The sequence below is a fragment of the Ischnura elegans genome, chromosome 3, assembly GCF_921293095.1.
Source record: "Ischnura elegans chromosome 3, ioIscEleg1.1, whole genome shotgun sequence".
Lineage (NCBI taxonomy): Eukaryota > Metazoa > Arthropoda > Insecta > Odonata > Coenagrionidae > Ischnura > Ischnura elegans.
In genome coordinates this window covers 2,232,927-2,247,837 of record NC_060248.1, presented here as the reverse complement: position 1 = coordinate 2,247,837, position 14,911 = coordinate 2,232,927, and the positions used below count along the sequence as shown (strand labels likewise).

The window sequence follows — 14,911 nt, the reverse complement described above, 5'->3', positions numbered from 1 at the left end:
GTCCCTTGTAAACTCATTCGGGGCCGTCCTTTGCTTTTATCCTGTCCAATCGACCCTTAAAAATCTTCTCCATCAGGTCGTTATGATCTGCCATCTATAATTTGCCCCGTCTTCTGAGTGTTTTTGGCAGACTTTTCTCTTCTTCAAGTCTTCATAACACTTCATATTTACTCAACAGTTCAATATATTGTATCTTCGTCATTCTAACGGTGGACAACATTTCGAATGCTTCCACTTTTGACTTGAAATATGATTTATTCTACGTAAAATATGACAAGAGCCGTGCATCAAGAAAACATTAACCGGATGATTCTCCCGACATTAAGTTTTTTCCATTTACCAACATTTATTCTAGAAGGAGTATCGTAATGACAGCCAGTGGGCGATATTTTCGCGCTTTTTAAATTTTAATTTATTCTATTCTTTATCAAATTTCCCGAATTCTTTAGCCATGAACTTACTGCGTTAGATCTTCAGCAAGGAGGAACAAGGAATCATGATTGAACATCAAATCTGTCATTTTGTCATAATCTTACTCAACTTACTATTCATATTCAACATGTGATATCATTCTTGTGATACTATGTATCAGCGTTTTGTTTGAAAACTGTTAGTACAGTTTTCCCGTTCTCTAATTAATTATATTTTGCAATGGAATTATATATAATACGTGACATATGATAAATTACTTACGGTAGTACATTTCTTAAAAACCATAGAAATAACCTTATTTTCCCTGAAAAATAATTTACAAGTATTGTGAAAAACTTAAACTGTTCATGTTTTAGTACCACGCGTCAAAGGCTTAGAATATTGAAAAAGAGCGAGCCAAGAGATGAAAAAATATTGTATGGGAGGTTGAACACGGCCTTCATTTTCCTGACTTTTTCCATTATCTGATAAATTACAGAAATCGATTTTTTTAATAACAGTTAAGAAAACAAGTAAAAATTATTGATAACAAATTTATATTGAAGTTACTAGCAGGAAATGGCATTAAATTATTAAATTAAAATTTGGCATATGACTTTAATGTAGTGTTTAATTTTAATAGTCATTGAATTTTGAAATTAATGAATAAACTTTAAACTTGCAATATAATTTATATTTTTATATTTTTCAGGGTGAACGAAGAAAACTGTTTCTTGGGAGTGATAAGGTTGTGCAGTCGTATGAAACATCAGGAATTCTGAAACAATTAAAGAGATACAAGATATATCTAGCACTGAGGAAGGCCTTTTTGAGGCAGATGGATTTACTATCAAACAGGAGTTTGCAGTGATTTGCAGGGCGTTTCCCATCGAAGAAGGTTTTTTTTTTAAATTTAATCTAGTGTTTTTTGTAATTCAGCTAATATCTTGTGTTTTCCACCACAGATTTTATCCAAATAAAAGCTCTAGAGCATGGTATATACCGGTATGATGGTAACATAAGGTATCTCATTGATAAGTGTGTTGCGAGAGAGTTGACCTGGTAACATGACACTAGAGTTATGGTGATAATCGAAGTGGTATATACTCATGAATAATTGAGTATTGTCATGAGAGCTCTCGTGAACTAGTTCACAAAAAGACATTGGTAAATAGGGAATGAAAGCACATTCCTAAACAAACACATGGTAACAATACGGGAACAAAATATCCCAAAATACACAAAATATAATGCCGGCATAGGGAACACGAACATGCTGTAACGAAGGTATAATATTGAGGAAATTTTGATAAGGTGAAGGTATAATATTGAGGTGATTATGAACATTTGATTTTGCGATGCATTTTTTGGGGAACTTGATGAATTGTATTTATCGTCCATGTGCACTAACCAATTCCATTACAGGATGACATAAAGACAACGATGAGATCTCGAAGAAAGAAGCGATATGCGAATGCGAACCGTGCGTTTCATCCGATGCGAAGCATAACAGAGCGGAAATTGTCTTTTGATCGGACGAACGACAAAACGGTGCGTGTGATTCCTGTGTGCTCCAATTTTTGGAGGAGAAGAGAGAAAACTCCAGGACAAGAGGAAAAATGGAAGAAGAATGCGTGCGATTTAGCTTAGCTTTGGGCCCTTAGGGCCGTGATTATTTCGACGAGTAAGGCTAGGATTATTAGGGTTTCGTTAATTTTAGTTTTATTTTGTGTCGAACCGAGGTTTAGCATGCGCTATAAACCATTGCAGTGTACGGGGATGAAGCTGTGTCACTTGGATGGAAAAAAGGTAATTTCCTCCTTGTGTCACGGTGACTTCCCGTGCATTGCTTTGGGGCGTACGCGATTCCTCGGGGGAAGGGTGATTTATTTTCCTTGTATGTATTCTCTCCCTCTCTCCCCAGGATCTAGGTCATCAGAACTTCACGTGAAGAGGACCCCAGCTTCAAAACTAGGTTAGCTTTTGGGCCTTTAGGGCCGTGATCATTGCGTCGAGTAAGGCTAGGTTTTTTAGCTTGCGTTAATTTTAGTATAATTTTGTGTCGGACCGAGGTTTAGCATTCGCTGTAAACCATTTCAGTGTACGGGGATGAAACTGTGTCACTTGGATGGAAAAGTGGTTATTTCCTCCTTGTGTCACGGTGCATTGTGGTGGGGCGTACGCGATTCCTCGGGGGAAGGGTGATTTATTTTCCTTGTATGTATTAACCCGTTCTCTCACTAGACGCAAGTCATTCCCGTGGCCGAAGAAATGAAGGCGACTCACGGGAGAGAATTTCAACACCCGAAGAAGGAAATATCTACCCAGAAACTCTTTCCACTTAAAACGGTAAAATCGAAGTTTTAAAATTTATATCTTAAGTTATCCTTTTTGTTTTTAAATCCATCGATAATGCATCAATTTAATCGCATTGTTAGAGTGATTTAACTGTTTATCAATAAGTTACTTTAAATTTCCTCAACGTACTAACCTCACCCTTTGTATCCTAGCCAATCTAAATTAAATCTTTCTCTGTCTTCTTAACATAATTCCACTAAACTTATTCACCATCAAAATCACTGTTTATATTATGATTGTACATATATATTCTCATATCACGGCAACAAATTTAGATTTTATACTATGAGTTCAATGAGTTCGTTAATTTTTAATTCAATTTTTACTATGCATACGGTAGTGAGTTTAATTTCATATTCTGGCAATTAATATTTATTACTTATATTGTACGTCATTTTCACCACTTTAAGACATACTTATATTCTTTCATTCCGTTTTTACAAATCAGGTCATTTTCGTTTATTTAATCTTAAGATACCATTGCCTTATCTTACTCGTAGACGTCATAGTCACTGCATATAATCAGTAACTTTTCATTTCTTCATGTTTATGAATTTTTAAGCATGCTTTATTTTGTCGTGTCCATAAATTATATTTGTGATTTTTGAAAATATTTTCATAAAATAAATTCTTTCGCTGACATGTTCTTAAAGTCCTATTACAGAATAGAACTTCTTTTATTAGTACATTTTATGCATTTAGTTTAGTTTCAAGTTATTGCTGTAATTTAATTATTACTTCCGCACGGCAGAAGTACATTTTGTCTATCAGTTTTCTTAATATTTCTTGATAAACTGTGAGTTGAATAACATTTATTTTGAAGTATCAGTTCTTAGGAAAACATTATTGTATTGGTAAAATAGAGTTTTTGCAATAACATTTCAAGGGTACAGGTTTCCTCTATTGTTTTCAATTTAATTGATATGAAGACTACTTTGTCTATTGCGATCACACTAACTCTCTTGCCCCCAAAGCGATTCAAATGAGTATTCGTAAATCGGCGAGGAAAATCCCAATCCTGTACCACTTATTTCTCTTCTTTTAGTCGCAAGTCATCTCTGAGGATGTCGGCAGGAAGCTGATGGAGAAATGGCGCTAATCAAGACTTTTTCGGTGCACTGACCACGCCAAACGGTAAGAATATCATTTCATTACGTATTTTCTTGTTGGGTCGTTAATTATTTTAAATGTGTGTGCTAATTTTTAATAATGGAAGGATACTATTGTAATTACGAGAAATCCAGTTCTTATTTATTATTCGTTCTGTTAAATTGCGATTGTGCTGCCACCATGTGAACGAGAAGGGTTTTGGCAGTAGTGGATTATTATTTGGAGACCCTTGTCGCCATCGCTTGTTTATTCGGTTTCTAAGGATGCACGGCAGCGCTTGAGAATCGATGACATAAAAGTATTCGAAAAAAATACAAATTATTCTTTTAATCGCTACAAATCTTCTATAGTATCCGTTTAAACTTATCGTATTCTTTACTATTTTTAATTCAGTCGGTGTCGTTATTCAAAATACAGTTTGCCATAAGGTTCGTGGTAATATTCTCAGCTGAATATTTTTCCGGAAATCACGAGCTGTGAGATATAGTTAGATGAATATTACAAAATTCACTACATCGCCAAATCACTGCTCAATTTTTTCCTAAGTTTAAGGATCTCTAGCCATTAATATTGCTTGTCAATGTCGATCACTTTTTCCTGGATTTTTCAGTTCGTTGGCTCCGAAACTTTTGAAATATTTTCACATAAGCAGTGTCGCACGTGATTTTGTGGCTATTCTTACTTCGTATCGATTGAAAAATACATTGGATTTTATTCTAGAGAGAAGTACTTTTTCAGCTTTACGAAAGCGAATGGAATATAGCAGTTTAAGCTACTGAATCATTTGAATGTCATTTTATTTACTTTATTGACGTGAGATCCGTCTGTCGAAAATCACACTTTTTCTGATTGTTTCATCACAAATATCATTGTACCACATCAATCCGAAGATATGTTTGAGGCAGCTATACACTTCGCTCTCTCGTCTGTTAAACTTTTCTATTTGAAGTATAACATCTCCTTCCCGTCCACCTGTCCCTCATAATCATCAGTGCGCCTTGATGTGCCCATTATATACATCCGTCTTCTCCTTAAGGTTTTCAAAGGACTTCTCTCTTTTTTCCAACTTCTCTTGGTACTTCCTCATCATACTCGGTCAATCAATTTCATCTGCAATAGCACCACGTTTCGAATGCTTCCACTCTCGAATTATCAGTTGTCGCGTCGTGTATGCCGTGCTACTTTAAAGAAACTCCATATTATGTAGAACCTAATGAGGTGTTTCCTTACTCCTGTGTTTGTGTTCCCGGCTGCTTTCCTGCTTCTGCTCCTGCCCACGTCCATGCCTCGCTCCCATTGGCAAAATTGATCCAAAATCCGTTATCTTAAGCCGTAGCCTTCCGTTTTCACACTTGAATTTTCTTTAGTCGTACGTAATGTCTAAGATTTCATCCGAGATCGATAGCGCCTTCTTGTAAAATTCTCTTCTCCTCATATCATCGATCATGGCCTTTCCTTAATCCACTTTTATTAGTTGTACAGCTCTCCTCTATGGGATGGATTTTTAACGCTATCATCCATGTATCTGACTTTTAAATCTATACTTCCCTAAAATTTTCAAAAGTCGAAATCTAGTTTGTGAAATATCCACGCATATCTTCGCATGTTATCTTTAAAGAGTGCGTTGGTAACCCTTTTCTTGAGTTCTGTGCAGAATTTTTGGAGCATTTATTCTCTCTGATTTCGATTTATAGATCCATATTATCCCGTTACTCTTCCTTCAGTATCCGACAGTTCCAACCGCAAAAAGGAATAAGACTTAACCTTCGCACCAGTTTTATTTCTTCCCCGATATCCTCGTTTACAAATTCGACAACTTCAATTTCATAGTCGACGTTGGAATGCAAATCTGTACCGCTATGATATTTACCAGTTTAGTTCTTATTCTCACCTCTAGATATCCTCTCATAGTACTTCGGGAAGCTTTGCTCACGTATTCCGACACTCTTTTTCAGCATCATATGTAAGGTCAGCCATCGCCTCTGCGTGAAAAATGCTTTGCTTTGCATAGCAATAGTCTACTCCTTTAGGCTACCTTATCCTAGTCTTTCCTTTTTGTGTTATAATCGAAGTGGAACCAATAAATGAATAGTTTACAGCTTGTAACAAAACGAACGTAGTCAATTAACATGAATCAAAGTCCTTACATCGTCGAGGATGTATTCTGGCTGATAATTTGAAAGAGATCGCTAGTTTGGCGTGTACATACAATGAAAAAAGAAATACAATATTACAATAAATAATAAATAACACCATTCACTATCTTTTCCAATTCGCAATCGTCTTTGCGGCCTTTCGCGTTAAATTCCTAGAACTTCGGGGTTTTTTACGTTCTTGTTCACCTCTCGGTTTTCCCGTGAAAATGTAATATATTCCAGGTTTTTTACGACCATCGCCATTTTCCCGCCTAGAGCTCCATTGTTGCATTGCTATCTGTTTCTCTGTCTCTTTCAGTTCACTATTAGCCATCCAATTTTCAGTTTTGCTGGAGTTCTCCGTCCCGATGTCTTAGGTGCATATGATGTATCCATGTTATTCACATGGCAGGACCACATCAGTGGCTATCCTTCTACCTAACCCTTTCCGGCCTTTCTCGTATTATTGAATCAAAGTTGCGCTACTTTTCCTAACTCACCGGCGAATTTATTAGCATTACGGTTGCTTAGAATCGTAAGTTTACTATATAGTATATATGTATTCATATTCATGCATACTACTTTACAGAGGTATAGCGATTAGTTGGGTGGTATTTCCATCGTTAAGATGATTTTAAGCGTTTCATCCGTCCACGGTAACTTCTAACATCTTTCACCGATGAGGAAGTGCTTCATAGCACGATTTGCTGGCGATGAACTCAAGTTTTTCCATCGGCAAGACGCGTTATAGATTCGTAGTCAAATTAATCAAATGGAAATTATATATTTCCTCGAGTTCTTATAATTATGTGAATCGACATTTGCGCACGTCAATATTTTCAACTTTAATTAATAGACGCATTCCTTTTGGCATTTTAAATGTTATCTCAGAATGCACCATGCTTTGGTATTGGCAGAGGGCTTTGGTTCTAAAGCTCAGTCTCATGGTAAAATGCTCATTTAACGCTGAGTGTGTGTATTTCACCTCATTTGACCCTTATCATGCAAGTCCCATTACATAAAATTCGATATTTTGAAAGTAATTTCATCAATATATCTTGCCCTTTCGTTTGCTTTTTTTTCCTTCAGCAGAAGTAAAAGTAATTGTTTTTTTTTAATAAAAATACTTAAATAGGCCATACGTTTAGCAAGTTACGAAGCTAAGTAAGTTTTCTTCAATTTTGTATTCGTGCCCAATATCGTTCTCAATAGAATGTTACCATGTAAACAGGATCCCTATTTTTTATTATTATCAATTAATTTCCACTTGGTTATTTCGATAATTAGGCATTTTTACGTATAATACATAGACCTATGTATCTTATTGTTGAGTACATTGGATTTCGTTCTTACGATAGGGGGAGTACGGCAGCTTGCAATCATGGACCTTGAAGCAGCGGATGTAGGAAAAAAACGAACGTTGACAGCCTCTACATCGACTTAGTGCAGTGACAAAGAAGCTCAACAAAGTGAAAAAAGGAACTGAATGTTTAGCGTGAGTACTGAAGAGCTGAAGCTTGAAGAGTTGAAGACACAAGAGGAACTATTTGAAGACTCAAGAGATGAAGAATGGCGATCAACATTCTGAAGAGCTTGATTTTTTTGTGTTTGTAATTTTGTGTTTATTCCATTGTATGCACGCCATTTTGTATTAATTCCATGACTATGATTTTGTGTGAATGACAAAATGTGTTTGGTGTGAATGAGAGGGTGTAGTTTAGCGTGAATGAGTGGTATTATGCGAGTGAGTGTGAATGAGGTTATGATTAATTGTATGAATGAGGGTATTACTTTAGTATGAATGAGATGACGTCATTTAGTGCGAATGGGAGTATTGTATTTAGTGTGAATGAGGTTCTGATAATTTGTGTGAATGAGGGTATTACTTTAGTATGAATGACTGAATGTCATCTGGAGTGAATGGTGATATTTATTAGTTATTAATGATGATGGTTATGTTATAAAGTATGAATGAGAGTAATTATCTAGTGTGAATGAGGTTATGATATTTTGTGTGAATGAGATAATGTCATTTAGTGCGAATGTGGGCATTGTATTTAGTGTTAATGAGGTTATGATAAATTGTGTGAATGAGGGTAACTATTTATTGTGAATGAGGTTATGATAATTTGTATGAGTAAGGGTAATTATATACTTAGTGTGAATAAGGTCATGATATTTTGTGTGAATGAGGTTATTACTTTAGTGTGAATGAGATGACGTCATTTAGTGCGAATGTGAGTATTGTATTCAGTGTGAATGAGGTTCTGATAATTTGTGTGAATGAGGGTATTACTTTAGTATGAATGACTGAATGTCATCTAGAGTGAATGGTGATATTTATTTAGTGTTAATGAGGATGGTTATGTTATTCATTATGAATGAGGGTAATTATTTAATGAGAATGAGATTATGATATTTAGTGAGAATGTGAGTGTTTTATGTGTTGTTGTTGTGTGAATGTGGGCAATTATGAAGTGTGAGTGAGGTTATGATAAATTCTGTGATGAGCGTATTTTATCTTATGTTAGTGTTAGTGTGAATGATAGTGATTACGTTACAGTAAAATGGGGCACAATATTTGGTGTGAATGATATACTATGTTGTGTGAATGAGGGTACATTAACTTAGTATGAATGGGAGGATGTCAATTAGTGTGAATGATGTTAGCATATTTTATCTGAATGAGGGTTTTGTATTAAGTGTGAATGATGTTATGATATTTTTTGTGAATGAGAGAATGTTGTTTAGTGTGATTTGGATTATGACATTTTGTGTGATTGAGAGTATAGAATATAGTGTGAATGAGTAATTAATATTGTGTGAATGGGAGTTTGTATGCTTGTTTTTTATGGTATTTAGTGTAAAATATGAAATGTTACTTAACGTGAATGAGTGGACATAACATAAGGTAGATAATGGTGTATTATTTATTGAGAATGTGAATATTAATTCATTATGAATGAGAGTGATCACGTTACTTAGTATGAATGAAAATGTCATTTACTTCGACTGAAAGTATTTTGTCTGAATGAGGGTACGTTAAGTTTTATGAATGAGTGTGCTATTTTTGAGCGATTATTATTTGTTATTTAGCGTGAGTGAGGGCATGAAAAAATGTGGAATTTAGTGTGAATGAAAACTTTCGTACTCTGGTAGTGTAGTGTTGCGTAGATAGTAGTGTAGTGCATGTCCCCCTCAAATCCAACTGCGTCCTCAACGTGGAGAGTAACAGCGCACAGTCATGTGTCCACAAATTTTTGAAGGAAACTTATACCAAACTATTGACATTTTGTTCGGCTGTTTTCTTGCCTATTTTTTTGCACGGCATTAGCAAAGTTATTTGAGTTAATGCAAACCTCGTATAAATAACTTTTTCAAATACATAACTAGTTTCCATGCATGACTTTCCGCTGGCTAATGCAGTTGGTGACTTATGTGTGTGTACTATGTGTCATAATGTCAGCGAATTTGTTCGCATTTGTAATATTTGAATTGCCTCAGTTTGTTCAATCTCACAAAGGTTCCAATTTTAATCACGGAATTTGTAATTCTGGATGTAAAATCCGCATATGATAACTATTATAAAGATATCTGCAATAAATAGTACTTTTATTTCAGTATACACATTGTTTTTTCAATAAATTTGCATGATGAATCAATATTTAACTTAATGCTAACATGAGAAATTAAAGTTTAAAATTAGGTACCTAATTTCATTATGCACCCCGTGAGAAACATTGCATATTCATTTTTCTATTAAGTGTACAACTTGTCATTTTCAATAAAATTTAACCCTAGGCCTATAATTAACTGGAATAATTATGTGCTTCAGGTGCTACTGTGAGAAATGCATATATGCATATAAGTTAAAATTGTCACTGTATAAAATATGTATTATTATGTATCTACCGCTGCCAAAAGCTATGTACTACGTATTGTTTTCAAAATTCAGAGTTTGCCCTATATTAATCAGTAACAATGTAATGATATCCCCATTTTTATTTCAAATATCTTCTTTGTGCATATTTAGTGTGGTAGAAAAAAGTTTTAAATAACTTAAAGGTTTGTATTTTCGCTTTGTGAATGAATTTAATTTCACTATTAATAAATATTACGTAATTATTATATTTATTAATATACATCATTATACTATTGTAGTTATCTATTTCCAATTCAATTACTGATGCACCCCTATACAATTTTGATTAGCTGCTTGGACCATTTGCTACTGAGGGAAATAAAAATTAAAAATTACTTATTTTCGTAATAATACATCTTCTGGAAACAATGTCTTTTTCATTTTTTGAAGTGTAGATCGCGTTACATTCAATTTATTTCACTTTTACTGCATACTTAGTTTACATGCAACTATGGGAAATAGAAACGTGAAAATTTTTATTTTTCTGCTGCTGCAATAACCAATATTGATTCCATTTCAATTAAACACTGGTATTTTTTATTACCTTGGTATTTTCACTGAATAAAAGTATACATCCTTGCATAACTTCACAAAACCTACGTAAATAATATATTGCTCTAAAAATATTAATTTTTGACAGCCAATTGTTTTTTCATTTTTGCCTTTTGGACAAATTTCTTTTAACATAAGAATAGGTTTTTCAAATCCAGTAAAATTATATGGTACGCCCGTTTACAACTTTTATTAACTGCTACGTTCATGTACTACTGAGAGAAATGCGAATTGAAAATTATATGCTTAATTTTCTTATTTACACCATCTGGAAATATTTTCTTTTTATTTGTTGAAGAGTAGATCTTTTTATAGTAAATGTATTTAACTATTATTGTCTACATACTTTACAAGTAAATGAGAGAAATTAACTCTTGAACTTGCTTAATTTTATTTTTCAGCGTTTTCTGAAATCAATGTTGGTTTCGCTTCAATGTAACTTTGCCTTTGTATTTTCTATAGAATAAAATTATACCTCCATGTTTATTTTAAAACATCTATTGCACTTTAATCGTGAATTGCTGTGGAACATAAATTTTAATACGCCTATTTTTATTATGTGTACTAAGCAATGCATTGGCATTTTCTACTTGTATTTTAATATTTTGATTGGTAACATTTATTTTTTTATTAACATTGAATGGCATACCCTTGTTAAACTCTTAGTACTATCAGAGATGGAACTTGGTAAACTTACTCAAAATGAAAAGTAAGCCTTAATCATCCTGTCGATATACCCAATACTCATGCTCCGAAAACATTGTCTTCGGTCGGCATCACTCCCCAAACGAGTGCAAAGAAAATTTAAGTGCCGTTCAAATCATTAAATATAGTTTAATTATTTCAAATTAAAAAGAATATCCAATTTTGCGGAAAAACGACATTTTTATTCATTCCATATCCCGAATGTTATTTCCGAATTACCCACTTAAGAGAATTGAAGTTTGTGAATTTACGTTCTCTCAAAGTGCATTTCAATTATTTATGCTATCTCGTGGGTTCCTATGCTTCCAAAGTTTTATATAAAATATTAAAATTCCCAGGTGGATGCCAATGGCAAGATGGAAGCCGTGCGCTCATATCATTCATGGAAATCATTCAAGCGAATTAGAACATGCTTGAAATTTCATTCGAATGCAGGGAAATTCCGTTTTACACGGTTAATGATGGTCATTCGCAACATCATTCGAATGAAAATACATCTTGGAAAACGGAAAGGATAGTGCAAATGTAGGGTGTTTTATTATATTTACCATTTTCCAAACACAATAAGTGGTTAATCCAGTTAATCCTCTAAAAAAATTGGAATGTTCTAGCGAACTTAGGCACAGGACTTTGTAATACTTCTTTATGTAAAGCATGTGAATGTGAATTAGCAATTCAACTCCTGTTTAAGATTTAATGATACTCTTCCATTATGCGATACTATCTATTTTCGAGGAAATGACTCCAAATATTGCCATGATGTTTTCTTCTGAATTTGGACCATGTGTGGGTAAATTCTTATTTATCATTCCAAAATTGAAAAAAGTTATATCCTGCCTTTATCTCTCAACATGTAAATAAGTAATGAGATGAATTAACTATTTTTAGCATTTATTATCTGAGCATCAATTTAGCACATACATTTAGCACTTAATTTCCCTGCCAACTTATGAGCAATGAAGAAGAATGACTTGAGAGGAAGATTTAATTGGCAAAGGAATTTTTCAGTTTTAGACCTCATAAATAAAAGTTATTCAGGGTCATTATTACAGTAGAGGATCATTTAAGCCTTTTTCCGCAAGTAAGTGTCATTACATAAATAGTAGGTGTGGAATTAGCTTTTTCTGCACATGATAAGATGAGTCGTTCGTGACATGACCCAGATCATAGGCGGATCTAGGGGGGGGCACGGGCCACCTCCCCCCCCCCAGAACCTTACAAAATATGTAAGATTTTAATTAATTCCCACTATCATTGCGTTCGTTATATATTACGAGGTATCCTTGTAATAAGAAACCCAGAACAAAATCCTGGACACGGCCTTGCTTGTCCCCCCCCCCAGAAAGAAATCCTGGATCCGCCCCTGAGCCAGATGGTATGTCCCTACAAGTATGCAGCAAGTGCGACACTACAATTATGCAGACGGTAAGACACAAGAAGTTTGCAGTAGCTTTGACTCGACAACTTTGCAGCAAACTAGAAAAACCGTTACTAGGTTTCACTGAAGCTTGCGGGCTTGTCATGACAAACTTGCTGCAAACTTGCAACTTTGCCCTGACAAACGTGTGGTAAGTTTAGCATGCTATCTGGGTAAGTGATTAAAAATCCATTTCCCGAGAAATCATGAAGTTCAAAAACGCCTATTTACACCTCTCATTTCAGCATGAGAGCAATGGTTTAGTGACCAAAGCTGGTCCATTGCTTCGGATATCTACATGAAAGAAATTATTGTGGCTAAAATCGTCCGTATCCAAAATTAATTCGGACTCGTATTTCTTTTCAATTGCTGTATATTAAGTTATTTCAACGCAATCCTCGGGAACATATTACCTATTATACATAGAATATTGAGAATAGCATTGAAATACTAAATTGAAAAGAGACAGCTGATTTCTCGGAGGTTTTAAGGTGGCTAAAAAAACTTTATTTCAGCTTTGAGGAACTGTAAGAAGTTTTCCCTTGAACGGGGAAGAAGTGTGAGCCGTGACACATCGCACATGCAGCTTAAGTTGGGGGTCTTTAAGCGCGGCTGAACGACGCGAATAAGGTATAGAGCGTTCCACATTTAGTTGACAGAATGGGCTCTTATGGAGAATCGTTTCCCATGTTAATCTCCATAAGGCCGGGAGCGCGGTGTTGTCAATAACAGCACGAATATTAATGTTGCGCTATGCACTGATTAAAAATTGCATTCTTGTGTAGAAAGAGATGCTGCATTCATTGGTGCCAACAGTTTTTGGATAAAAATTATAACAAAAGCTATAAAAAATATTTTCTTAAATTTCCTTTAGAAACGTGTATTTATTTACTTAATCTTCTTCTCGCAATTGTTGCCTGACCGTTGTCTGTACTGAATTGAATCTTCTGCATAAAATTCTTCATACTCTTTTCTCTTTGATGGTCTTCACCTATTTTACAATAATTGAGTTAAAATGTTGTTATGCCGACGTAACACCCTTTAGGACAAAAAAACTTGATTTTTGCAAGGTAAAAAGTAGTCGCTTACTAACTTACGGAGCGTTTCTTCGTATCTGTCATACTAGGGTTCAAACATTCAAATTGAGGTAAATGGACCGTTCAAAGTCCTGATATGGTGTAAATATTCCAAATTTTAATAATCCGTATCTATTTCTCCCCATACTCCAACCATTTTTTACGAAAACGCCGCGGAATTGAGCTCTCGTATCATATGAGCAAATGATTCCGTTTACAGAGCCATTCTATTACTGAAGATTTCGCAACTAAGATAAGATTTTTCTCTGAAAATTTCCAGTTAACCATTCTCCCCAATCATGACTGTGTCTTACCAATCCATTTCATCAATACTTGAAAGTCACATGTTCACGCAGAGGAATGTAACGCAACAGTGCGTCGTTTTGGTGTCAGTCAGTGACGATTGACATACATTTTTTTCCGCTGACCAAAGTCGAGGGATGCGGGAGATAAATCGTTTCGTATCCAAATCAAGTCCATCCCAAGGATGAAAGTTCAGAATAAAAAAATTCCCCAGCTTTCACCGTTTTAGTTCCTGAGCGCCGTCACTGACTGACATTTTAACCTTTGGTATTGCTCAAGTTTCAAATTTTGGTGCGTGCGCTCGCTCCATTGGCCCCGACTGGTACACTAAATTCGTGGCATAATATGTTCTTCGAGTAATAATGTTATACACATTTTATTTTTCTCAGTAAATTATTTGTTTATACAGCGGAGTATTTTAATTTTTTGCCAATTGTTGACTTCGGCATGCCGCGTATCACCTTCATTGTCGTCGCATCACTTCGGTACGTTTGTTGTGAAAGCGGGACATAGGAGCAGAATGATTGTTGAGATCTGAAATCCTTAATTGTAACATGTGTCAGGATTTATTAAGCTGGCAAAGACGGGAGCAGAGAGACAGCGCGAGCATCGTGAGAGGAAAAAGCAAAGAGGTGAATGCGAGGAATTAAACAGGAAGAATAGAGAGCGGCAATGAAGTCGTGACAGATCATGGCAAGGGTGGTGTTGATATAGTTGGGGGCAAAGGCAGGAACATGACCTGGGAAGCTTTTAAGTCGGGTTCTCCTGTAATAAATGCAGTGTGAGTGTGTAATTAAAACAGCATGAAAATAAAATTTGCAGAGATCCCTGTACACGGAATTTCTGCCTCCAATGAAATGCTGGGCTAACAGTGGCACGGCATTTCACCCATACGGAACAAACTCTTTGTTCACCATGTGGA

General features: G+C 35.1%; 1 long non-coding RNA gene across 1 annotated transcript; it reads left to right on the top strand.

Annotated features, from left to right (window-relative positions):
* Positions 1 to 2,415: 2,415 nt before the first annotated feature.
* On the top strand, positions 2,416 to 9,637 carry LOC124154935. The gene is made up of 3 exons (XR_006864049.1): positions 2,416 to 2,760; positions 3,815 to 3,903; positions 7,373 to 9,637. It is a non-coding gene; the product is annotated as an uncharacterized LOC124154935 (long non-coding RNA).
* The last annotated feature ends 5,274 nt before the right edge of the window (positions 9,638 to 14,911 follow it).